This window comes from Symphalangus syndactylus, chromosome 5 (assembly GCF_028878055.3).
Source record: "Symphalangus syndactylus isolate Jambi chromosome 5, NHGRI_mSymSyn1-v2.1_pri, whole genome shotgun sequence".
Classification (NCBI taxonomy): Eukaryota; Metazoa; Chordata; class Mammalia; order Primates; family Hylobatidae; genus Symphalangus; species Symphalangus syndactylus.
This window is the reverse complement of record NC_072427.2, coordinates 55,859,213-55,881,152: the sequence shown is the minus strand read 5'-3', so window position 1 is coordinate 55,881,152 and position 21,940 is coordinate 55,859,213. Positions and strand designations below refer to the sequence as shown.

At 41.0% G+C, this 21,940-nt stretch overlaps 1 long non-coding RNA gene across 1 annotated transcript in view; it reads right to left on the bottom strand.

Moving 5' to 3' along the window:
• LOC129482547 (uncharacterized) overlaps positions 1-16,536 on the bottom strand; it is a 42,652-nt gene extending 26,116 nt beyond the window's left edge. Inside the window, exon 1 of the long non-coding RNA XR_010120739.1 lies at positions 16,364-16,536. This is a non-coding gene — a long non-coding RNA (uncharacterized lncRNA). The remainder of the gene's footprint in view (positions 1-16,363) is intronic.
• Positions 16,537-21,940: the final 5,404 nt, after the last annotated feature.

Genomic DNA, 21,940 nt, shown 5'->3' with positions numbered 1-21,940 from the left:
ATCTGTTTTCAGGAGCTTCTGGCAAGCCCAAATGAGAATCGCAATGCAAATATCTAGGGCTTTGGAGAAAAGCCATGTTCTATTCTGCATATAATTATTATTTTAAGAATCAACTCTTATCTTGCTATGCTACTGAGCTTTGTCAAGACAAAATGAGAACTCCATGACCACTGTTCATCATGAATTGGCTATACACCGACACACTAGGCCATAAGGTGGGAGGAGAATAAGATTCGGCAAGTCCAGAAACAGGTTTCATGAGCAGGTGACTGCCAAGGACTCCGATTGCTTCTTTTCCTTCTTCTCCATCTTTTCTTCCCATAATGTACACTTAGGACCTCATTGGGAGTTGCCTATGGCGGCTGGTTTGCAGATGGTTCTGATATGCTGGCATCAGCCATAAGTGGATTGCTGCCAATGCTACTGTCTCACTCAAGGGTAGCGCTGAAGAACAAAGGGAAAAGGATAGCTTCCCAGTGGACAAAACTTGAAGCAGTAAAGTTAGGTTTTCATTTTGTCTGCATAACAGATGGCCAGAAGTACAGATCTACACAAATTCATGTGCGGTGCTTTGAGTAGATGCTCAGAGACTGGGAAAGAATGGCATTGAATAACTAGTGACAGACTGAAGAAGAGATGTGTAAACAGACTTCTCAGAAGGGACACAGGGTGGGGCATACCGGTGTCCCATGTGAATGTTCCCTGAAGGTCATCTGCTACACAGGAGATCAGGGGGATCTGATGACACATTCAGTGGGTGTGCTGGAAGGCTCTGGGGTGTTTGCTCAATAGGTCCAGGTACAAAGTGGCTAAGGAAGTGGTGGTAGAAGCCACTCAAGGGTTCAGCAGCATTAACTTCCCAGGGGAACCACTCAGCTACATGATACGGCAAGCAGATTGCAACACTGATCTCCACCAATTTCTGCCTTGTCCTGATATAATGGTACAATGGCCTGAGAATACTCAGTTACAGTGCCGATCAAGTGACAGCATTCTGGAAGTGGTATATGCTTTGAAGCAGCAATCAATCAACAGAATACAGGAGTCTGGAAATCAAAGAGGCATAATTGGAAATGGCTCTTCTCATATTCCTTCTGCAGGATTTTTGCTTCTCCCTCCAGAATCTTGTGCTTTGCTGGTTTGGAGATTCTAGTTCCAAAGGGAGAAGTGCTTCTGCTGGAGAAAATAAGGCTGTATCCATTGAATGGGATACTGAGGCTTTATTCTGTCATTTGAGGCTTCTTATTCCACTATAAAGAATAGAGTAACTGTCCTGGCTGATCCCTAAGCAGAAATTGGGTTTCTGCTCACAAGGGAGGTAGGAAGGACCATGTCCCCCTAAAAACCCAGGGGATGCTCTTGAGTGCCTCTTGGCTCTGCCATGTATAATAGAAAATGTTAGTGGACAATTTTGTGGGCTAGATTGTGTCCCCCGAAAAAGCTATGTTGAAGTCCTAACCCCCAATACCTGTGAACGTGATGTTATTTGGGAGTACAGTCTTTGCAAATGTAATCAAGTGTAGATGAGCTGGATAAGGGTGGGCTCTAGTCTGTGTGACTATCGTCCTTATAAGAAACAGAGAAGGCCGGGCGCGATGGCTCACGCCTGTAATCCCAGCACTTTGGGAGACCAAGGCGGGCGGATCACGAGGTCAGGAGATCAAGACCATCCTGGCTAACACGGTGAAACCCCTTCTCTATTAAAAATACAAAAAATTATCCAGGTGTGGTGGCAGGCGCCTATGGTCCCAGCTACTCAGGAGGCTGAGGCAGGAGAATGGCGTGAACCCAGGAGGTGGAGCTTGCAGTGAGCGGAGATCGCACCACTGCACTCCAGCCTGGGAGACAGCGAGACTCCGTCTTAAAAAAAAAGAAAGAAAGAAACAGAGAAGAGACACAGACACACACAGAAAGAGTGCCATGTGACAATGGAGGCAGAGACTGGAATGATGAAGCAACAAGCCAAGAAATGACCAGGACATGCCAGCAGCATCAGAGCTAGGAGAGGGGCCTAGGGTGGCTTTTCTTTCAGAACCTCCAGAAGGAATGCATTCTGCTGACATCTTGATTTTGGACTTCCAGCCTCTAGAACTGTGACAAAATCAGTTTGTTTTTTAAGCCACTACCCAGTTTGTGGTAATTTATTTTGTCAGCCTTTGGAAATAGATATGGACAATAATAGCAACCCCACAAAGGCAGGACTGCTAAGGACTCAGGTCCTTCGGGAATTAAGGTTTGGGTCACTCGACCAGAAAAAGGATCCCCAACTAGTTGAGTTAAATATTAGCTAAGATACTGTGGCCAGAAATGAAGACTGTAGCAGCTAGCCATATTTCCTTCCTTATAAATATGCGTGTACACACGTGTGCATATATGTGCATGTGTGGGCATGCATGTTGTAAACTAAAAATAAAATCCAAGCTGGGCACAGTGGCTCACACCTGTAATCCCAACACTTTGGGAGGCCGAGGCAGGTGGATCACCTGAGGATCACCTGAGGAGTTTGAGACCAGCCTAACCAACATGGGGAAACCTCATTTCTACTAAAAATACTTAAAAAAAAAAAACCTAGGTGTTGTGGTTCACACCTGTAGTCCCAGCAACTTGGGAGGCTGAGGCACGAGGATCGCTTGAACTGGGGAGGCGAAGGTTGCAGTGAGCCGAGATCATGCCACTGCACTCCAGCCTAGGTGACAGACAGAGATTCTGTCTAAATAAATAAATATAAAATCCAGAATCTCCCACCTATTGAACAGACCCCCTTGTGGCCAAGGAGATCCCAGAGAAACCTGAAAACTGAGTTCCCGGCCGTTACAGTATGGGACGTCAGACATGCCTTGTTACGCCCCCTCCCTTTTATGGTTTAGTCACAACAGCCAGCATTAATGTTAAAACAGAGACCGTAAGAATGACAGAACAGACTCTTTGTGGCCATAAGATACCAACATAAGATACCAAATTATAAACAGGACCTACCATGCCAGGCAAGAGGTAAGTCACACACCCCTACACTGAAAGGATAAACTATGTTCTCACAGCTTTTTCTTTTTCTCTAGCAGCTAAACAAGCCCTAGCCTCAAGGTAAGCAATACTAAAACAATCACAGTCCATCCAGCTCACAGACAGACACTCACTCACTAAACTCCTGTTCCACCAGCCACAGTTACAGCTTCGATCAGACAAGAGACTGATTTCAGTAACTTTCTCCTGATAAGAGCCCACCAATCATGGACTGGTTCTGGCTGGTTTACAGAGGTTGTGCACTTAAGTGCCTTTGTCTCCTGATAAAACCCATTGACATATAGGGCTCAACTGTAACAAATTTAAACGGTAAGTCTCCACCCCAAGGTGAATATGGGTTGTATGTTACATGCATGTTTGTTCACTAGGCATGTGTCAGGACCACCTTCATGAATATTTATAGCTCCTCCTGTAACTTGTTGAATATACGTGTTTAGTCAACCTATTCAGAATGAAGCTTTTACAACGCAACCCCTTCTCCTTCAAAGTGCCTGTCTCCGGGCTTCAGCCAGAGGCATGCTTCCCAGCCTGCAGGATGGCCACCTTGCAGGATGTAACCCTTTATAAGAAATAAAGTCTCCTTTCTGTTTCTAAATTTAAAAATTGTGGATTTTTTTTTTCAGTTAACAGTGTCCATTTAAACTTTTCGAATAGAGGGTTTGCAAATGTTTGGCATGGGAAAACGCAGGCATATTTCATGAGCAGGTGTCAGAAATTAGCATCAATTTTACCAGGTGACTATCCAACAGGGAACAAGGAAGGAATCTCTACCATTTTCATAGAGCCACTGATTGGCCCACTCATTGCAAATGCTGAGCAAGACCTCACCGTCACTCACCCGGTCCTGAACCAGCCTGGCGGAGTTCTTGTCCCACTCAGAGGTAGCGTTCTACATCCTATCTGAGTGACACGATCAGCCCCGCCCTTATCAGCCCTCCGTAGATTCCATAATGAGGCTCCTACGAGTCTCTCTCATCTTCTCATTATCTCAACTACAAGCCCTCTCCCCTTTATAGCACAAACTCCTCCCATCCTGTGACATCTGTGATCATCAGGAACTTTGATTTTACCCATGGCTTTTTCCTCCTACACTGCTTCCCTCCACTTATCCAGAAACCCATCAATCTCTAAATGTTCTGCTCATGTATAATATCTTCCCTAAACTTCTGCACATCTCTAACCCATTAAAATCACATAGTTTATGCTTAATTCCTCCCCATTCATTTTATGAGATTTTGTTTAGCCCTAAAGATTTTTTCCATCTGGTTTGAAATTCTTACTTCTTTCTCCTTTTCCCACTAAAGTTGATAAGTTACTAAGTCATATTTGCTTTTCCCCCAAATATTCTTATTGCTATGTACTGTGATTCTTACTGCTGCTGCTAGCATTAGTTCTACAATTGCAAGAGCTGCTACCCGTAATTGCAAAGATGAGGACACACGATAAGTCCTTACTAGGCTCCAGACCCTGCACTAAGTACTTGTCATGCATCATTTCCACCATTTAATCCTCACTGAGACCTCGTGAGAGAAGGGTTATCCTTATTCTCATTTTACTTATAGAAAACTGAGGCTTTTGGAAACAGGCTTATGGAAGTTAAGCGATTTTCCCATAGAGAGCTCACTGAAGTGTCCTGTTCCTTAAACAAAGTTCTTTTTTTTTTTTTTATTTTTTGCCAAATTCAATCTTTAAAACAGAGGAACGATCCTCTTCAAGAGATTTTGATGTCAGAAAGCACTGACTCGCTCAAAGTTCCCCATTTTCAGATTCACTGGCAAGCTGGTTGGTGGGGACATACTTTTGACTGAATCAAAGCTCAGTGGTTTTAAAGTGGAGTTGGGCAGAGCCTAGGCTTTTTGTGAGGGTGCTTAGGTGTCACTATGAAGGCCAGATGAGGGAGAGGGTGAGTGTGAGGGAGTGAGTGAGGCCAGAGCTTCAGCCAAAACAGCTATACTTTTGTCTATGTATATGCATGTGTCTATACGTGTATATGTATGTATGTGTATGTGTACATGTGTATGATATGCATGGATATATGCTCATGTATATGCACTTGTGCATGTATTTGCATATGTATTTGTATATGCATTTGTACGTGTATGTGTATATGCATGTATATTTATATTAAATAGTGGATAACTTTTCATTTCCCAGCAGGTTCAGATGCTTTAGAAACATAGTTTGAGATTCACTGCTTTAGGACCACATACTCGTGATGAAAGACAAAAACGAAAAGTAAACAGAGTCAGGGAGATTAAATCTATAACCAAAGACAACATGAGTATTTAATGTCAGCTACTCAAGCTCCAGTTTCCCCCTTCTGGTGAAAGGCTTGTTCCCTGGGGTCTTCTCTCTCAAAGATCAGCGGCAGGAACTCCTTGGGGACTGGATGAGTAACTGGCATTTTTCAGTCCTGGGGTTGGGCTGTGCCTGTGGCTCCGAAACTGAGAAACTCCTCAGCCTGTGACCTCCTGGGCTGGATCTGGCCCTAGCCCTGCCACTCAGACTCTGTGACATCTCCTCAAACCCTTCCCGCTGCAGCAGAATGGCTACTGTGCTGCTCTCCAGCCAGCCTGGGGACTAGGGTCTCTTAGGGCTTCATTGTAGGATGCACCTTTTATCCTCTGGATAGTTTTTATGACTTTGTTCATTATTTACAGGCCAAGTTCAGTGGCCCCTGTAAACACAGTCACAATCTGCAACCCTGCTCCTAAATTGTGATCTTATTAAGAAATAGATTCCCACACAATCGGCACAAGGATGCCAGAAGCCAATATTTCTAATCTGTAAATGTTTAGACTTATTTTCTCTCACCAAAATGTGCCTCTAAAGCCCCAAGAGAAGAGGAAATAAAGAAATAAAAGTGAAATATGCAACCAGCAATGAGGATGATTCCGTTACTTCAACTATGCCTAAGATAGCCTGACCTTTAGCTGGAAATGGCCAGTCCCTTCTGGACTGTTAGGCAGAGAACTAAAAGTCAGGGGCTTCATGAAGAGGGTGGAGATGAAGTGAGGCTCGCCAAGGCCTGCCTGTCCTCCCATTGCTCTGAGGTGATGGGTGGTTCTATCCTGTTTCAGAAATTAGCACACTGAGCCTTTTGAACCCTGTAGGTCTCTCCTAGATTGCAGCCTGTTGGGTGCTGTCCCTCAAGTGGCCCTACCTTCTTAATGTGAAGAGCAGCACTCAGGCAATATGACTTCCTCCAGCTTCAAAGGCAAACAAAACTTCAAAGGCTGATGAAGCCTTTCTTTTTCTTTACAGCAGATCACTAACAGAGCCTTTTGTACATTGCAAACATTTGTAAATATATATTAATATTTGTTCTAGTCCTGACCTGAACAGAACTTTTTGCATGATGAAATGCGTAAACCTCATCCTAGAAATAAATTAGCATTCTGGATAAATATTTTAGCATTTTTATGAAGTTTTTTTTTTTTTGAGACAGCGTTTCGCTTTATTGCCCAGGCTGGAGGGCAGTGGTGTGATCTCAGCTCGCTGCCACCTTCGCCTCCCAGGCTCACCAGATTCTCCTGCCTCAGCTTCCCAGGTAGCTGGGATTACAGGTGCCCGCCACCATGCCCGGCTAACTTTTGTATTTTTAGTAGAGACAGGGTTTTGTCATGTTGGCCAGGCTGGTCTTGAACTCCTGACCTCAAGTGATCCGCCCACCTCAGCCTTCCAAAATGCTGGGATTACAGGCGTAAGCCGCCGTGTCCGGCCTTTATAAAGTTTTTTTGTTTTGCTTTGTTTTTTGAGATGGAGTCTCGCTCTGTTGCCCAGGCTGGAGTGCAGTGGCGCGATCTCGGCTCACTGCAAGCTCCGCCTCCCAGGTTCATGCCATTCTCCTGCCTCAGCCTTCCGAGTAGCTGGGACTACAGGTGCCCGCCACCATGCCCAGCTAATCTTTTTGTATTTTTTAGTAGCAACAAGGTTTCATCATGTTAGCCAGGATGGTCTTGATCTCCTGACCTCGTGATCCACCCACCTTGGCCTCCCAAAGTGCTGGGATTACAGGTGTGAGCCACCATGCCCGTCCCATAAAGTATTTCAATGAGCTAAGAATTCTTCCAAACCTCAGCTTAACACCTGCTCTGCTGATTCCTGACAACTCCAACTGGGTCCCCAGGACTAGACAAAGATTTCAAGCTTCCTTTAGCAGCTATGTTGCTCTTTGCACCCATGCCTGCAACTCTTTAATTTTTTTTTCTATAAAGCTTTCTAATGTCAGTCTTTGAATTCGCTTCCTAGGGATCTGGAAGATCCCTTGCACCAAGAATAGCTAAAGTTAAAAGAAATATGTAACATAGTTGAAAAGGAATGGAAGTCGTAGTAGATGTAGATTGAATTTTCCCTGATGTTTATAATTATTTGCAATTACTCATGTCATTTTCATCCTTTTACAAGATCATGGCCCCATTTCATAGGGGAGAAAGCTAAGGGTAAGAAGGTAAAGGGATCTGCCCAAAAGCTGACAACTAACCCACTAAAGGCTCAAGGTCTTACTTAGACTCCATTTATTTTCTAAACCAAATGTTTCTGCTCTTTCCCTCGCATCACAAGGGCATGCAGAAGGATGCTTATAAATCACCACTGACTGCTGGGGTGGAAAGGAGAAATGAGTGCACAGACCAACATGCAGATTCACCTGCAAACACTGTACACACCTGTCCTGGAACTCTCTCCTTGCTCTGGAGCTAAGGATAATACAGAGAGGACAAACACTAAGGTTTTAGTTCCAGGCACCTCTGTGCCTGGAGACAGGCAGCACCTTAAAAACACATGATGAGGCAATTTGAATGTGAAACATCAGGGTGCTTTCCCTAAAGCATCCTTCATGTTCCATCAGCAATTGCTCTGTGGGTGCAATCGGTTTATGTTTTCTCCTGCTCTTTGCACAGTCTCTCCAGATATGACTTCCTCCCTCTGTAAGGGAACATGAGAAGCGCTGCCAGTTTAAAAAAAAATTGTTAATAAACATACAACTTGCATGTGCTTGCTTGAGATGTCCATTACTGAAGAATTGGCTCTAGAAATTCTAGAATAGGAGCACTGATACAATTATGAAACTGATCCTCCCAAGCAAAATACTCTAACTTTTTGTTAACAGAAGAAAAAGGCTTTGAGTCAGCTTTCAAAATCTTTTCAGTTTGTGCCTTTGAACTTTATGATGAGGGTGGGGAAGAGCAAAATCTACTAGTCAAGCAGAGACCTTGTCTGCTTTCCTTCCACAGACTCAGAAACTGGAAGAAATGAACTGCCTTTAAAGACAAGAGGCAATTGCAATTCCATGAGCACCAGCCTTACATCCCCATCATTTATGTGCTGAGAAAGGTGACAGCAGCCTTCCAGGGCCTTGGTATTCAGATTGGCAAACTCCACAGCAGGAATGCTGAATGAGGCAGAACTTCCTCAGAAAAGTGTTGAATCAGTACATTTCAATGGAACAACCCCCAGAGACATAATATTTAGTGATTTTAGCCTGCATTATTTATTGACTCATCAGGAGTTTGTGGGTTTAACATTTTATTAATATGGCACCAGGTCATCTGAAAAAGTGGTAGCCACAGGAAATCTTCCTAGAAACACATTTTCATATTATCAACAGTGCCCTTCGAGGACTAAACAGAGTCCCCACTGTGTCTCTGGGGACAGATAGAAAATGCCACATCTCCTACAAGCCATCTCTCTCTAAGGAAGTCAAGTGGCAGTGAGTAAAATCCATACCTACTTTAATTCTTTTGTTGATAATCTTGCAGTCCTTATTCTGTGCCTTCAGATTTATACAGATCTGGGGCAGCTGCAATCTCTAGGACCTAAGGTAGGTTTGGGTACTTAAATGAGTCCCTGCTGTTTCATTCGTTAAATGACCCCCAGATGTCTGGCATCAAAGAAAACTTTAAGTATTGAGAATGTAGAATCAAGATCAAACAAAATCCATATCCAAGGGAATTTGAAAAGGGAATCAATCTATAGTATCAGGTTTCAATAAGATACAATTTAGCCATTTTCCAAACAAAAGGAAAACTCAATACTCATGATTTTTCTCTCCTATATTACATTACATACTACTTTAAGATAATCACAAATGCAGAACAAACCACCATCAGATATTCTTCTTAAAGAGATTGCTAGGGATTTGGCCTAGAGACTTGGTTTGCTTTAATCTCAATGATTAATATTTCTATAAGTTTATATTGATTGATATTACAACATTTCAACATACCATTTAAGAGCTCAAACAAGAAATAAAGTTGTTAAGAATACTTTTACTGTGTTAGTTAGACATTGATTAGATAGATAGATGATAGATAGATAGATAGATAGATAGGTAGATAGATAGATAGATAGAATATATAGACATGTACCACATAACAACATTTCAACCAACAATGGACCACATATATGATGGTGGTCCCATAAGATTATAATGGAGCATATATAGAAACCTAACTTATGGCACTTGTTATTGGCATTGCACATCAAGTAGGGGAAATGACTGATATTTAGTAATGATATTTAGTAATGATGCTGGGAAACCATTTTCATATGATTTTCCATATGAAAATAAATATATATATATAATAAGTATATAATATTATAAATATATATTATAAGTATATAATATTATAAATATATATAATACATATAATAATATGCATATACATCATCTAGGTTTGTGTAAGTACACTCTGTGACATTCACACAATGACAAAATTGCCTAACATTGCATTTATCAGAATGTCTCCTCATGATTAAATAATGCAGGACTGTATATAAACATATAGACATATAGCATGCATGATAACTTTCTCATGCATGGCTGAGAATAGGGCTCTGGAGCCAGATTTTTAAATTCAATTCCTGGCTGCACCAGCTGTGTGGCCTTGCCTAGGATGACTTGCCTTCCCATTTTGAGCCTCAGTTTCCTCATTTGTAAACTGGAGGTATTTCTAGTACCTACTTTGTATGTCTGTAAGAGCTAGCACAGTACCTGACACACGGTAAGTGCTAAAAAAGTGTTGACTATTATTTCTATGTGTTTATTTTATTATCAATTCTTTTTTGGATCTCAGGTGCACAGGACTCAAGCACACCACTCAGATCAAGGCTCCTCATTAACTTGAGAACAGCCTCTCTTTCATTTTATATGTTTTGTTCCTGTATTATTCTGTTCTCCCGTTGCTATGAAGAAATACCTGAGGCTGGGTAATTTATAAAGAAAAGTGGTTTAATTGGCTCACCGTTCTGCAGGCTGTGCAGAAGGCATGGTGCTGAGTACATAGCTGAGCATCTGCTCAGCTTCCGGGGAAGCCTAAGGCAACTTAAAATCACGGCAGGTGGTGAAGGGGAAGCAGGCACATCACATGGCCAGAGCAGGAAGAAGAGAGAGAGAGTGAAGGGGGAGGTGCCATACAGTTTTCAACAACCAGATCTTGCAAGTACTCACTCACTGTCATAGGAACAGCACCAAGGGGAGAGTGCTAAACCATTCATGAGCAACCACCCCCATGATCCAATCACCTTCCCGCAGGCCTCACCTCCGACATTGGGAATTACAGTTCGACATGAGGTTTGGGCAGAGACACAGATCCAAACCTTATCAGTCCCCATCTCCTGCTTCATTCTACCCCTGAGCACAGGTTTCATTTTAATTTAATTTAATGTAATAGTTGGTATGCATTCTTTCCTTGTAGATGACATCATAAAATGTGTAGACCTGTTTTGTATGCATACATTTTAAATTACGTAAATGCAATTTTGCTTCTTCCTTTTTCCCTCAGATAAGTGTTTTTAAGATATCCTTGTTGCTGTGTGCACACCTTGTCAGTATCATGCATTCACCATATTTTACATGTCTATTACCACAGTTGTTGGTTGAATTGTGTCCCACCAAAAATATGTTGAAGCCATAACTCGATATAATTAAACTAAGATGAGTTTTTACTGTATTAAAATCCAAATCCTAAATCCCTAAATCCAAAAACTTTTGTTCTTATAAGATGAGAGAAATGTGAAGACATAAACAGGAAAGAAGGCCATGTAAAGATGGAGGCAGAGATTGGAGTCATGGTGCTACAAAGCAGGGAATGTTAAGGATGGCTTTCAACCATCAGGAATTGGAGGAGGCAAGAAATAATTCTTCTCTAGGAACTTCAGAGGGAGCATGGACCTGCCAACAATTTGATTTCAGACTTCTCGTCTTTAGAACTGAGAGATAATAAATTTATTTTGTTTTAAGCCACTCAATTCAAAACAGCTTGTTATAGCAGCCCTAGAAAACTAGTACAAAGTCTCCAACTATTTTTGTAGAACTGTCTATTTCTTCCCTTAATTCTGTCAATATTTGTTTCATATCTTTTGGGGCTCTATTGTTTGGTACCTATGTATTTTCAATTGTTATATCTCCTTGGTGAATTGATCTTTTAAATCAATATTTAATACCTTTTTGTCTCTTGCAACAATTTTTGAATTAAAGTCTGTTTTATCAAATATTAATGTAGCCACTCTAGCTCTATTTGCATGGACTATCTTCTTATATCCTTTCATTTTCAACCTATAATATTTGTGTCTTTGGCTTTAAAATGAGTCTCTTTTAGACAGCATGTAGCTGGACCATTTAAACAAAATCTATTCTGCCAGTCTCTGTCTTTTAACTAGTGGGTTCAATCCGTTTGCCTTTAAAGTGATTACTGGTGAGAAAAAGTTTACTTCTGCCATTTTTTAATTTAGTTCTTGCATGTCTTGTATCTCTTTGCTCACTGATAACCTCCAATACTGCTTTCTTTTGTGTTAGATTGATTTTTTTTCTAGTTTGTCATTTTAATTCCCACCTCATTTCCTTTTATGTATATTTTTAGATATTTTCTTAGTGGTTACCATGGGGATTACATTTAAATCTGAAATTTAAAATAATCTAGTGTGAATTGATATCAAATTAGCTTCGAGCATGTAAAAACTCTGTTCTTGTACAGTTCAGTATCCCCCTTAATGTTGTCACAAATAACATTTTTAAACATTGCATGATTATTAACACATTTATGTTAAAAATAAGTACTATTTATGCATTTGTTTTTAAAATAAAATAGAAAATAAAAAGAGGAGATATACATCAAAAATTTAATAATACTGGCTTATATATTTACCTGTATAGTTACCTTTACCAGAGCTCTTATTTCTTCATATGTGTTCAAATTCCTGCCTAGTTTCCTTTTATTTCAGCCTGAAGGATTCTATTCAGCGTTTCTTATAGGTCAGGCCTCCTAGTGATACACTTCCTCAGCTTTTGTTTATGTGGGAAAGTATTAATGTCTCATTTCTTTGAGAATGATAGCTTGCTGGACATAGAATTCTTGGTTGACAGTTTAATTTTATTTTAAGCTCTTTAGATATGTCATCCCACTGCATTTTGCCCTCCACAATTTCTTATCCCTTAGGTTCTATTAATTTTTCTTTATTATTTTTTCTTTCTGCTCTCCAGACTGGATAATTTCAATTGTCCTAGCTTCAAATTCACTGATTCTCTCATGCCTGCTCAAATCTACTAGTGAACCTCTCCAAGTTAATTATTTATTTCAGTTATCACGCTTTTCAGGCTCAGAATGTCTACTTCATTCATTTTTTATAATATCTATTGCTTTGTTGCTATTCTCTATTTTTTCATATGTAATTCTCCTGTTCACAGTTTCCTTTGTTCACAATTTACTTTAGCTCTTTGAGCATATTTTAGATGGTTAATTTAATTTCTTTGTTTAATGAATCCAATGTTAGGGCTTTATCATTGATGGTTTCTGTCTGTTTTTTCTTTTTTGTGTGTGAATAGGCCATACTTTCCTCCTTTGTATGCCTTTGATGTTTGTTGTTGATGTTGAAAATTTGACACTGTGAATATTAAATATTGTAACTATGATAATCAGATCCTTCCCTCTCCCCACGGTTTGTTGATGGTGATAGTAAAGAACTGCATTCTTTTTGATTTTTGCAAACTATTTTTATGAAGACTGCATTCTTTATTGTACATAGTCTTGCAATCTGTTTCATTATTTCCTCATTTGACCTGTGACCTGACAGAAATTTCCTTAAATGCCTGGAGCCAAAACAAAAAACAACAAAAAAAAGATTTTGGTCTTTTCATATTGGCCCTGAGCTGGTACAGTACTTTATTGTTTAGACGGGCCACCTATAACTCAGCCTTAGCTTTCATGAAGCTCCATGCCCAAAGATACCCAGAGTTGCAAGTCTAGGGCACTGTCGGTTCTTTTTATGAGAATGTATTTATCTTTGGGCATAGACTTTACACTCCGGGTTACTCATTATGTGCAGTGCCTGTACTTCCTCAAGAGTCTACCTCAGTAGCCACCTCATTCCCAGACCTTTAGGCCCATCTGGTATCTGCTCCATCCTCCATCACTTGTCTTAGGTGGCTATGGGTAGCACTCCAAACACTTTCATGAGATGATACCTGAAAGGCCACTCCAGCAGAAAGAAGAAACAATGGTCAGCCTCTGTGCTGGTCTCTCAGGGAACTGCCACATAAGTCAAAACCTGCAACTACAATTTATTTTCAGAACAAGGTCTATATTCTGCCACCTACCACCCAGGCAGTGGCACCAGCAAGCTACATCATAAATTCATGTTGTGATTCCCAGGGCCACTGCTGATCTAGGGAATCAAGAATTGTCAGTGGGTCAGAAAAAAGCCACAATTTTTTCTTACTAAAATCCAGCTTTCTCTTTTTTCAATAGATACTCTCTGATTATTGTAAGTGTTGAATTAGATTGCAGAGTTTTAGTAAAAGTGGATTCTGCCAGTTTTTCTAAGATTAATGGTGGCTTCAGTGGAGGAACCAATTCTTGGAGCTCCCTACTTAACTAGCCCTATCGTGTAACCACACTCCTAATCTTTTAAAATGAAGAGCAGTAGAAATGAACAAAGGTAACATAAAATTTATTGGCTTTCCCATTTTTGATTTCTCTAAAGTCTTACTATTTAAAGCAAAAATAATAACAGATTTTGTGTCTAAAGCATATGTAAAATTATAGTGTATAAAAATAGTACATAGGTCAGAGGGAGGATCGGAGATATACATAGATTATATATATATACACACAAACACATTCTTATAATATGTAATTTTAATTTTATTTTTCCCTTTATTCTTATCATTATATATGTAATGTTTTTGCAGCCCATTTCTTGCCACTTACTATGTGTTGAAGGACATGAACCAATCACAATATTTGTAATGACTTCATGATAATCCCTCTGTGTGTCAGTGAAAATGTATTCACAGATAAAAGGCTCCTGGCTAACTAATTTAAGCAGAGAAGGACTTTGCACAAGGCATTAAATTGCTTAATCCATGACAGGACTGAGACAGCTGGATTTAATGTCTAGAAATGACACCCAAAGACAGCCTGCACCACTAAAAGCCCAGGAGAGTTGCTTCTTTGGACTTAACATTAGGCCACTTGTATTAGTCACAGTTCTCCCAAGAGTATTACACACATCTCTCTCTCTCTGTCTCTCTCTCTCTTTCTCTCTCTCTCTCTCTCCCTCTCTCTCTATATATATATATATTTGATGGTTTCTGTTTTTTCTTTTTTGTGTGTGAATAGGCCATACTCTCCTCCTTTGTATGCCTTTTGATGTTTGTCGTTGTTTGCTATGCATATATATATATATAGAGAGAGAGAGAGAGAAATACACATAAAATACACACACATATATGTGTGTGTGTATAATATACAATATATTACATATGTTATACGTAATAAGGATTTGGCTTGCACAATTTTGGAAACTGGCAAGTTCAAAGTTCAAATCTGAAGTAAGATCCAGGAGAATGGATGGTACAGATGAAGCCCAAAAGCACTCTTTTGGAAAATTATCCGTTACTCAAGGGATGGTTTGCCTTTTGTTCAGGAATTCAAATGATTCGATGAGGCCCAACTACATTATGGAGGGCAATACACTTTACCAATTGAAATGTTAACTGTCATCTCCAAACACCCTCATAGAAACACCCAGAATAATGTTTAATTATTATTATCTGGGCACCCTATGGCCCAGTTAAGTTGATACAAAATTAATCATCATAAGCATCCCTTATCAACTTGACAACCATGTACATCTTGCAGAGATAATAACAAGGTCATACTTCTGCCTAACATGGTGCAAACATCCTGTGTACAACCAAAAACACACTAAATATTTCCCCAGAAAAATAAGCAAAATAATTGGATGATGTTTATATTTTTCGTTTATATCCCAAAACTTAAATATCATGTTGTAAAATTACAATATTTAACTACTATGAAAGAAAGTTGGCCAGGCGCGGTGGCTCATGCCTGTAATCCCAGCACTTTGGGAGGCTGAGGCGGGCGGATCATGAGGTCAGGAGATTGAGACCATCCTGGCTAACATGGTGAAACCTCATCTCTACTAAAAATATAAAAAATTAGCCAGGCGTGGTGGTGGGTGCCTGTAGTGCCAGCTACTCGGGAGGCTGAGGCAGGAGAATGGCATGAACCCGGGAGGTGGAACTTGCAGTGAAGGGAGATCGCGCCACTGCACTCTAGCCTGGGCGACAGAGCAAGACTCCATCTCAAAAAAAAAAAAAAAAGTCAATACTTGTTATGTTACATAATAAGGGAATAAGAGAGAGAACAAAAGATATACACACACACACAGAGACACACACAGATATATAAATAACAAATTAAGAAAGAAATACTCAGCCAGGCATGGTGGCTTATGCCTATAATCCCAGCACTTTGGAAGACCCAGGCGGGTGGATCACCTGATGTCAGGAGTTCAAGACCAGCCTGGCCAACATAGTGGAACTCTACTAAAAGTACAAAAATTAGCCGGGCATGGCAGCGCACACCTGTAATCCTGGCTACTCAGGAGGCTGAGGCAGGAGAACTGCTTGAACCTGGGAGGCGGAGGTTGCAGTGAGCCTAGATTGTGCCACTGCACTCCAGCCTGAGCTACAGAGTGGGACTCTGTCTCAAAAAAAAAAAAAAAAGAAAAGAAAAAGAAAAGAAATACTCATGACAATTACAGTCCTTACAGTCCTTGTTTCTATAACTGGTCATGTGGTCGTAGCTAGTGTTTATAGCTACCTTCCTCCACTACCGATTCTGTATTACTTTGCCTTCAGCAAGCACAACTGGTTGTAGCTCTTTTTTTGGGGGGGATGACTCAAACATTCATTCCTGGAGAGTCATCTGAAACATTAGATTGGGTTGTAGTTTTCTTCTGATTTTAATCACAGGGCATGGTAATACTAAGAGATTCCCTAAGGGATCTTCTGAATTCTAGATATACTTTTCCTTACCTCCATTGTGGAGTAGCAGTCTAATTTCTCCTTGATAATCCAGCCAGACCAGTATCAACCATTCAAGCCAGCATGATAACTTTCTTTGGCAGTTAATTTAGAGGCATGAGGAGCCCCAAATGACTGGGTGGCACTCTTAACTTCAAGTTCAATGGAATCATTTTGTTTCCTGGTGGAAGTATTCCTCCCTTTGGAACTAAGACCCCTAGGCCAGCAGAGTATAAAGTCATGGGAACAGGAAGCAAACATTCCACTAGTGGTCACTAGGGGTAATGGTGAGTGGTGTCACTCCCATATCTACCCCTTGATTCTTGGACCTATGAATTTGGCCATGGGAGAAACAGAACCATATATTAGACACTGATTCAAAGCATATTCAGCCTTCTGGAGAACTTTGTCCCAGCCATGCAAGGTATTGCCATCTAGCTGACACTGTGACTGAGTCTTCAAAGAGCCATTCCACTATCTTATCAAGCCTGCTTTCTTAGGATGGTGGGGAACATAGTAAGGCCAATGAATTCCATGAGCATGAGCCCGTTGCTGCACTTTGTTTGTTGTGAAGTGAGTTCCTTGATCAGCAACAATGCTGTGTGGAATAACGTAACAGTGACTAATGCGTTCTGTAAGTCCACAGATTGTAGTCTTAGTAGAAGCATTGCATGCAAGGAAGGAAAATACATATTCAGGGTAAGTGCCTCGTCTAGTAGAAACAAAACCCTGCTTTTCCCATAATGGAAGCAATAGAATGTAATCAACCCGCCCCAGGTTACTGACTGATCATCTTGAAGAATGATCCTGTATCAAGTAATCAGTGCTGTTTCTTCTGCTGGCTGATTGAGCATTCAACAGTGGTCATAGTCAGGTCAACCTTGGTGAGTGAAAGTCTGTGTTGCTAAGCCCATGCATAATCCCCATCTTTGCCAAAATGGCAAAGAGCCCATTGGACTATGACAAATGTTGATGGGGAAAGAAACTGACTGTATCCACAGAATGAGTCATTCTATCCATTTTATTACTAAAGTCTTCGTAAGCATTCACATGGGACACAGATATCTTCATGTTTTTCTCCCATTCAAAGAGGTCTGTTCACACAACTCTTCTCCATACTTCGTTTTCACCAATACTCCTATATTGTTCCTTCCAAGGACCTGATCATTAAGCCAAACCATTTGCCACAGCTCATAAATCAGTATAGAATCTCATTGCTGGCCATTTCTCCTTGTAAATGAAGTGAACAACCAGGTGTGCTGCTTGAAGTTTTGCCCATGGAGAGGACTTTTTCTTTATCAGTGTTCTTCAGGAATGATCCAGAGAGGGGCTGCAGTGCTGCAGCTGTCCACTTTTGGGTAGTGTCTGCATATTCTGCAGAACTATCTGTAAACCAAGCTTGAGATTCTTTTCCTCTACAATTGATCATAGGGAACTCTTCATGAGGCCATAGGCTCAGGCCTTCTACAGAAGGCATGGACACTTGTGTCATTTCTTCATGTAACTTAACTGTGCTATTAGGGCCTGCTCACGCTCAATCTTACATATACTACTTCCATTTGATGATAGATTGTTATTGTGCACATCTAACTCTTGGTGGGTAAGAAAATATCCAGTTCATAATGGCCAGCTCAGCTTGCATGGTAATTTGATGGACCAGGATTAAGTGTTCAGGCTCTAAAAGGACCCAGCAATAGGCCAAAAGCTGTTCCTCAGAAAGACAGTATTCACAGAGGATGGCAGAGCCTTTCTCCAGAGTCCTATGTCTGCACTGCGATTCACTTAAAAGGGCCTGCCAAAGGCTCCACACAGTGCTTCTCCCAGCCACTGACACTTCAAGTACCATTGGATCTGATGGCTCATGTGGCTCAAGGGGCACAGCAGCTGCACAGTAACATAGGCCTTTTGCAGAACCTTCTCTTTTCTAGGCTCCACTCAAAACTCGCAGCTTTTTAGTTCACTTTGTAAATGGGTTGGAGCACCCAAATGAGGAATACGTTGCCTCCAAAATACTAAGAGGCCTCTAGGCCTTGAGCCTCTTTCTTGGTTATAGGAGGGACAGGATATTTGCAACTCTCTTCCACCTTACAAGGGATATTTTGACACACCCCATAGCACTAGGCCCCTAGAAACTTCACTGAGGTAGAATGCGCTTGCATTTTAGTTGGATTTATTTCCTACCCTCTGACATGCAAATGTCTTACCAATAAGTTCAGAGTGGTTGCTACTTCACACTCACTAGGTTAAATCAGTATAATGTCATTAAGGTAATGGAACAGCATGGTATCTGGTGGAAGGAAAAGGCCTCAAGTTCTGTATGAACTGAATTTATGACACAGGGCTGGAGAGCTGATATACCCCTGGGACAGGACACTCAATTTGTATTGTTGGCCTTGCAGGTTGAAAGCAAACTGCTTCTAATGGCCTTTCAAAACAGATACAGAAAAAAAAAAGGCATTTGCCAGATCAATCTCAGATACCAGGTACCAGGGGATGTGTTAATTTGCTTAAGTAATGAAACCACATCTGCTAAAGCAGCTACAATTAAAGTTAATACTTGATTAAGCTCATGAATCCACTGTCACTCTCTAAGGTCCATCTGTCTTCTGCACAGTCCAAATAGCACAATTGAATGTGGATATGGTAGCAACTGCCACCCCTGCATCTTTCAAGTCCTTGACAGTAGCACTAATCTCTGTAATCTCTCCAAGAATGCAGTATGGTTTTGGTTTACACTGTTTAGGTACAGGCAGTTCCTATGATAATGGCCCTCACTCCACAGGTCAGAGAACCAATGTGGGGATTCTGATAGTTGCTGAATATGTCCATTCCAATTACGCACTCTGGAACTGGGAAATAACCACAGGATGGGTTCAGAGATTACCTGTATCTACTGTAAGATGAGCTAAAACTCCACTGATCACCTGATCTGCATAACCCCTACTCTGACTGTTGAGCCACAGTGGTATTCAGTGCCACCAGGAATTAGAGTCAATTCAGAGCCAGTGTCCAGCAGTCACCAAAATGTCTGATTATTTACTTTTCCCTAATGCTTAGTCATCTTGTTAAAAGGCCATAGCTCCTCTGGGGAAGGCTGAGAAAGAGATTAACATTATAAATTTTTGGCAGTGTCATGGGCTTCTTCCTCAAGGGGACTTGGCCTTTATCCCTTACAGGAAGAATAAAGGCCTTACTTTGCCCCTGATAATTGATTGAGGGACCATGATTCTCTGTTTTTTAGTATTAGAGTTAGACTTTTATTCACCTGACCTACAACTTTTTCTGCTTATACAGATCAAGTAAGAATTCAGTTGGCTTCCTATCTATTTCACTTCTAGGAGCACCATGATCAACTGGCCAATGCCATAGGTCTACACGAGTGAGACTATTCTAGTGGCTGCTGTGACATTGCTGTCCACTATGTCAGCTAGGCCCACCTGGATTTTGGTGGCTGGTACTTGGCTCCTGCCACCCTGGGATCCAGTTACTCCCATTACATTTAGTTTTCCCAATTCAGTGACTCTAGTTTCCACTAAAAGATCTTGCCTGTAGAGAACAAACACGTCAAGGATGCTGAGGCTCTCCTCAAAAATTTATTTCTCACCATTTTGGTGAAAGGTATGTCTTTTGAAGCCTCCCAGGGCATATAAGTAGGTCTTGAATGGAAAATCCACTCTAACATCCCAATGTCTTTAAGCCTTTAATCCCTTCTTTGACATTAAACCAAGGCACACCTGGCATTTATATTATAACTCCCTTGCTGTGGGCCACCTTTTGATCCCTGTTTGGGTCCACCAACCAAACTGTTAGAGTCCTTTCTGACTTCCCAAGCTACAATATTAAATGCAGAGTCTCTGCTTAGTGGGCCCATATCAATAAACTTACCCTGATCTAACTTTGTCTCATTAGCCCACACACTTACTATCCATTTCTGCACATATAGCCTGGATTTTTGTCTGTATAAATAAGAAAACACAACTAATTCCCTTGGAGTGTGTCATGCCTCTTCATGGGTCACACTTTCTACCTCGCCTTTACAGCCTGTTGTGATGTGAATGTAGTTACGGGGTGGGTCCTGAAAAAAATCAGCAGTGTTTTGCATGGCAACTACCTCAGGGGGCCCATTGCAGTCACCTCAGGCTATGCAGTGTTAATTGCCCCAAATAGGTTCATCATGGCCATTCCCACTGGGCTGGAGAGTTGTTTCTACTGACAAAGAAGATTCATCAGAATGTAGGGGCTTAACGATCCCAGCTTCATCAGAGTCTTGCCCCACATACCCATTCCAACTTTCAGGATGCTCTCAGGGCAGCTATTAACTTAAGACAAAGCAGGCTTCAGAAGAAAAAAATTAGCAGGGATAAAGCAGAGACTTACATAAAGATTGATGAGGCTAATTCTCCAACAAGATGTAAGTTGAACTGAACTGAACCATCAATCAACTGAATCTAATTAACATTTGTAGAATAATTCATTGAATGACAGCAGAATTGAGAAGAATATACATTCTTCTCAAGCTCACATTGAAACACTCACAAAGACCACATGTTTGGCCATAAAACACACCTTAATATATTTAACATATTTGTTTAAATAGAAATTAAATATAAAATATAAACTCAAATGACAATAGAATTAAAATAGAAATTAACAACAGAAATATACCACAAAAATCTTAAAATGCTTATAAATTAACCTCAAATAACACATGGGTCAAGGAGGAGCCTCAAGAAAAATTTTTAGAAAATATTTTGACCTAACTGAAAATAAGAATTCAAATTATCAAAATATGTAGAATGGGCCGGGCACGGTGGCTCACGCTTGTAATCCCAGCACTTTGGGAGGCCGAGGTGGGCGGATCACGAGGTCAGGAGATCCAGACCACGGTGAAACCCCGTCTCTACTAAAAATACAAAAAATTAGCCGGGCATGGTGGCGGGTGCTTGTAGTCCCAGCTACTCGGAGAGGCTGAGGCAGGAGAATGGCGTGAACCCGGGAGGCGGAGCTTGCAGTGAGCCGAGATCACGCCACTGCACTCCAGCCTGGGCAACAGAGCGAGACTCCAACCAAAAAAAAAAAAAAAAAAAAAAGAAAGAAAAATATCATTTAGGCCCGGCGCAGTGGCTCACGCTTGTAATCCCAGCACTTTGGGAGGCCGAGGCGGGTGGATCACGAGGTCAGGAGATCGAGACCATAGTGAAACCCCGTCTCTACTAAAAATACAAAAAATTAGCCGGGCATGGTGGCGGGCGCCTGTAGTCCCAGCTACTCGGAGAGGCTGAGGCAGGAGAATGGCGTGAACCCGGGAGGCGGAGCTTGCAGTGAGCCGAGATCACGCCACTGCACTCCAGCATGGGCAACAGAGCGAGACTCTGTCTCAAAAAAAAAAAAAAAAAATGTAGAATGCAGTGAAAATAATACTTAGAGAAAAATTTATAGCATTAAATGCATATATTACAAAGGAAGAAGATTTAAAATCAATAATCTAAGCTTCCACATTTGGGAACTATGAACAGAAAAAAAAAAACTTAAGCCTAAAGCAAACAAATAAGCAAAATTAGAGCAGAAGTCAATGAACATAAAAACTGG